This window comes from Abrus precatorius, unplaced genomic scaffold (genome assembly GCF_003935025.1).
Source record: "Abrus precatorius isolate BTA unplaced genomic scaffold, Abrus_2018 Scaffold6, whole genome shotgun sequence".
Classification (NCBI taxonomy): domain Eukaryota; kingdom Viridiplantae; phylum Streptophyta; class Magnoliopsida; order Fabales; family Fabaceae; genus Abrus; species Abrus precatorius.
Genome location: NW_020874406.1, coordinates 18,779,692 through 18,785,902, shown reverse-complemented (window position 1 = coordinate 18,785,902; position 6,211 = coordinate 18,779,692).

Genomic DNA, 6,211 nt, shown 5'->3' with positions numbered 1-6,211 from the left:
CTTAAAATTTTTAGTGGAATCACTTTTAATTTTAACAATACTATATAGAAAAACATTAATAACAATAAAATGACCAATCTACTTAGAATGACGTTTACCTAGTATGAGTTTAAGGTGAGAATTAAATAGCAAAACCTTCTAGTCAATTGATAACTCCTTTCTAGGAATCCTCTGATCATGGTATTGCTTGGTTCTTTTCTTTATAAAATTTGGAGTTCTCATAAGCTTCCAAGCAGAGTTCTTTTAAGTTATTGCAATTGAAACTTTCTCTTTTCTCTTGCTTGATCAAAGTCTATGTTGAATGCTCTTACAACTTAATATGCACGATACTCTCTCTACCAGAAGGTGACATGTTTTTTTAAAGAAAATCCTATAAGGAGACATTCCAAGAAATACTTTATAAGTGATTCTATGAACCCAAAAAGTATCGTTTAGTTGGTGGCTTCAATTCTTTCTATTTAGTTGTACAATCCACTTTAATATTCACTTAATTTCTCAATTGAAAATCTCGACTTGCCCATTAGTTAAGGAATGGTATGGTGTAGAAATTTTTTTTATCATCTTATATTTCTTAAGTAAGGTCTTTATAACCTTATTGCAAAAATGACTATCCTAATCACTAATAATTGCTCAAGGCACTTAAAACCTGTAGAAGATATTATGCCTAACAAAATCAACAACAACTCAAACATATTAGTCTAGATCACTATGACTTTCACCTATTTAGAAACATAATATACAAGTAAAATATAAATAAAACTAAAAGAAAAAAACCCATGAAATCAATACTTTGGACATAAAAATGTCGTAATATGACATAGTTTGTTAAGGCATATATTGTTTCTAAGCAATATTTCTTCTACTTTATTTTCTATTAATGAGGTTTGGGATTGGGAGAAACTTCTTATTGTTCTTCCTGAGCAAGTTTACAAGGTAGTGGCTGATATCAAACCTCCATCAAATTCTTAAGGAGCCTGATTTTGTGTTTTGAAAAATGACAAATGATGATATTTTCTCTTTGAAATCTCCTTATTCTTTACTACTTCATCCTAATAATTCCTCTGCTGGTTGCCATAAATTGTTTGGAAATGGGAGAGTCCTCCTAAAGTTAAAAAATTTCTCTTGAAATTAGCTTATAATAAACTGCTCACCAATATTGAAAGGTATAAACGAAGTATGACAACTTCTTCTTTTTGTACTAGATGTGATGAGGATGAAGAATATGTTATTCATGTCATTAGAGACTATGTTTATACTAAGAATGTTTGAGAGTTTTTTGTTTTTTCACAGCAGTGAGCTTCTTTCTTTAGTAAAGGCATTTTAGATTGGTTACTATTTAATCTATCTAATTAGAATTCCAGTAACTTCTCTCATTAGGGTAATTTATTTGGTTTATTGTGTGGTACTTGTGAAAGTAGAGAAATAATTTTAATTTTAATAAATAATTTGTTCAACCCTTATGTCTTACTCAAAAAATTTTATCTGATTTTTACTCTTATTCTGGCTACTATGGGAACTTGGCTGGGTCTCTTCTTAAGCATGTGTAGGAATAAACTTGAATTAAATGGGTCCCTCCTCTTGTGCATCAATGCAAGCTCAATGTAATAGAGTTATTTTCTTGGTGACTAGAACCGCTTCTTATGATAGCTTAATTATAAATGTTCAAGGTTAATTCATCATTGGTTTCAAGAAAAGGTTGACTCCCTATCCCCTATGATTGGTGAGCTTAATTAGCTTAATTGGGTTTGGATCTTATTATCCAGAAAGGGCTTAACATTATTTGGATTAAGAATGACTTTATAGAAATTTTGTCCCTAATTCTCAATGTTTAGAATCATCCCCCTTTTATATGACCTGATTGTTAGAATTAGGGATGTTATTAAACGTATTTAATTGTTAGATTTAGTCATGTTTACAGAAAAACTAATTAATGTGCTAACCATTTAGCCAAACTAGACCTAAATGGATTATTGTCATCTAATTGTTTTGATTTTGATCCTTCCTCATTATTTCCCTTCCTTTATCTTGATGCTTTAGGCATGTAGGTCTTCGACTTAATATTTGTTGTTTGGACTTTTTAGCCTCTTTAAATAGCAAATAAATAAATAAAATAAAAATTTATCTAAATTTTTTATTATAATATTTTAATTAAAAATCATTTTATATAATTTTTTATAACCTAAAAAAATTAAAAAAAGAAAACAAATCTTATGATACTTCTCTCTGTCCTTCCTTCACTAACTCTCTAAAATGGAAGGACTTTTTTTTGTTATCATGTGTGATGAGGCCCACAAAAATTTTTTTCCCTTCCCTTCCTTCAACCAAATCCAAAATTTTTCTTACCTTTCCTTTATTTTTTTTTCCTTCCTTCAAATTGTATAACATTTAAACACACTCTAAATTAAAAATATCTTATTTCATAAGATAATTTTGTTTAAATAAAGTAAAATTGCAGTAGGTAAATAATTATATTATTGAAATTCAATATTTTTTGACACTTTTTATAATATTCTTGTAATTATTAATTAAAATTTATTAAAAATTATGTAAATTCTACTCTTCATTTAATAAAATTTAATGTGTAAAAAATGTAATGACAAAGCGAAGTTAGAAAACAACTTTGAAATGTATCTAAATTAATGCAAATGCCACTATTTTATAAAGAAAATTACAACAATGACATTTGACGAAATTTTAACGTGTGAGAAGTCAACTGGTATTGAATTGATGAATTCATTTACTTTAGTTTACTCCAAAATTAATTTCATGCGTTGATTTCAAGAAAAAGCCGCATACGCTCTATTTGATACTCTTCTCCATTTTTAAGAAGTACTTATTTAAAGTTGTGACAAAGTATTAAGATTATCTATTTAATTATTTTATTTTATTAAAATTATTATAAAATTTTTATTATATTTATTTTAAAATTTTTATGTAATAAATAAATAAATAAAAATAAAAATATTTTAAAATAATAATTATCTGAAGAAAAGATTTGAAAGAAAAAATTAACTTTACTTTAAAATTGTAAAATGATTATCATTTTGAGAAAAATAAAATTAATTAAAAAGATAATTTTTCAAAAATAGAAAATGTACTTTTTATAAAGTACTCTATCTAGTCACAAATATAAGAAAAATAATTAAATTATATTCATTAAGAAAATTATATCTAGTCACAATTTAATATTTTAATTTTATCTAAAAAATTATATTTTCTAATATTCCCTTCATAATATTTATTGTAAAAAAAAATTACTTAAAAAGAAATTAAGTTTTTATTAGCATTAAATGATATTATTTGATGATTTAAATTCATATATTAAATGTCAATGTGGTGAAAAGTAATTTTTAAAAAAGATACATAATTATGAGAGCCTGTTTTAAGTAAAATAGTGTAAAATTAATTAATATTAAAAGATATTTTGAGAATAATTTTATTAAATAATATTAAATTAATTTACTTAAAATTTAGACTATTATTTATCAGTTTATGTTTACTTACATTTGAAATTTGAGGGAATATGAATTTAAATATTTTTTTAACTTCAATTTTAATATTGAATTTAAATATCCAAAATACAATTTTTTTATTAAAAAAAACACATTCATTGTATTACATTTTTTAACTAAATAATTAAATTGATAAAATTAATATATAAAATATTAAATATAATATTTTTAAAAAAATCTTATTTCTAAAATAATTTAATTGAACCCAATTTTCAATATTTAAAAAAGTATATTTATCATTTTACTGAAAATAATATATTTTTTGGATGCAGTATACATTTTTAATTATAAAAATCAAATTAATATGACATTATAAAAGAATTTAATAATTAAAACACTTTAAATAATATTTTTAGTGCTAGTTCAGATTTTTTAATAAATAGATTTCAAATTTATTATTTTTTAAAAATTAAATATTATAATATTTGGTCAATGATATTCTTTTTTCTGTAACGCTAGTAACACATTATTATTTAATACATTCTTTATAATACACATTTTATTAAATTTATAATTTTTTCACTTTTTATTTTTAAATTAATAATTTTTTCATATTTTTAAATAAATTTTAATAAATAATAGAAGATATGCTAAAGAGTTGTTAGCATCTCCTTTCTTAATTTAAACTTTCAGCGTTACCCCACATGCACTTTTCGGTTTAGCCAACACTGCTGCTCGAGTTTTCTTTTACCCATCCTCACATACACTTTAATTTCATAAGTTCTTCTTTTATATAATTTTTAATTATTAATTCTTAATTAAGTTAAGAGTATTTTTTCAAATGAGAGCAATTTAAAAAATTAATTTTTTTAATCATGATTAGTCATTTTTCTATATTAAACATTTATATTTTTAAATTAATATTAATTTAAGTTATGATTTTTTATAATTTATAAACAATTATTTTAATTTACTTACACGCATATAGTAGCAAAGGAAAAACTTGTTAGAACTATAAAATGTTTCTAGCTAGTCTCAAACTTATCCACTAAAATATAATAAATTATTTAATTTTGAAATTAAAAATATAATTTAAACATTTAAAAAACTATAAATTTTAATATAAACAATTAAAACTAAAGAGATTAAAATTGCACTTATGTTAAAATATATAAAATTAAAAGTGAAATTAAGCCCAAATAAGTTTTAATGTTTTATTATATTATACAAAAATAATTAAATTAAGAATTACTTTTTTTATATAATTTTTGAATTTTAACCATCAATTGACATCATTTTTAAAAGTTAAATAAGAGTACGTTCGGGTATTAATTATATATATATATATATATATATTAAAATTAAATTTTAATTTATTTATTTTTTATTTTTATAACTTATTTTTTCATTTTATTTACATTTAAATGTAATTTATGAATCTTAATTTTTAAAAGAGAGAAATTTGAAGATTTTCTTTAAACAAAAATAATTTTAAATGCTAATTTCTTTCCATTTTTTAAATTCAATTGAAATTTTGAATTTTTAAAAAAATATTATTTTTATAATTTAATCTTATTTAATATAATTAAATATGTATGATTAATAATTATTATGATAATATAATAAGATATATACTTTTTAAATTTTATTAACTTCAAAAGTGTTTATAAAATATATTTTAATTTTTTAATTTAATAATATTTTTGATTACATGAATCTTGCGTATTTTTCATAAAAAAGAATTCTATTAAAATCAAATAAAATACAATAAATATAAAGTTATTCTTTGAAATATTTAATATAAATTGAACTCAAATAACTCCACCAACTACGCGCTATGACGGTTAATTTAATAATAATTATGTAATACACAGGAAACATGTTAAGTAGAGAGATAAACTATATTCATTTAAAACATAGATAGAACAGACGTTTCAAAATAATTCATTAATAGACACCAAGAAATAATTCATTAATTTTTTTAGTAGTATAATAAATTAATAATATTAATATGAATAGTTCATTAAATATTTCTATCTAATTGTATACAAAATTATTCTCATTTATTGAATGTAAAAAATTAAAATAGCATTAATTACTTATTTTTATTTATATAAAAAATTTAACCATAATAAATAGAGCATTTATGCTAATTGAGTAATTTAAAGGTTAAAAAATAAATAATAGTTAAAATTTTATCAAATAATTTTAATAAAATGATTAATATATTAAAATGTGTTTTTAATTTTAAATAGGTAAAAGGAGAATTAAAAATATTTGAGAATAAAATTGAGTTTAATTTGAAATAACGGGAACAGAATAAGCGGAAGAGGGGGACATGTCAGTTTTAGAGTCCAGTATATATAGAGACAGACATTATTTGACTGTTCTGTGGTTGTGTTGTGTGTAACAGTCCCTCAGAACTGAATGAACAGCTAAAAAGTTTGGAGCATTGCAGAAGAAAGATAAAGGTGATGACTTAATTATTTCACAATTGCCCAGAAATCATGACATAGCTTTGAATCATCTTCTGCTATTAGTTTTCAATTTCACCTTTGGACACTCATATATGTCACAATCGTATAATTTGTTTTAGTTTTTAATTTGTTTTTGATTTGGGTCAGATACAATGGAGGCTATAAGGCAAAAGGGGTATGTAAAAATTAAAGCTTTATTATGTTTTGGCTCTTCTTTCTCTCTCTAAGATATAGGCTTTTGGTTTATTCCTGAGTTTCTCTCTCTTGATGTTGTATCGTGTG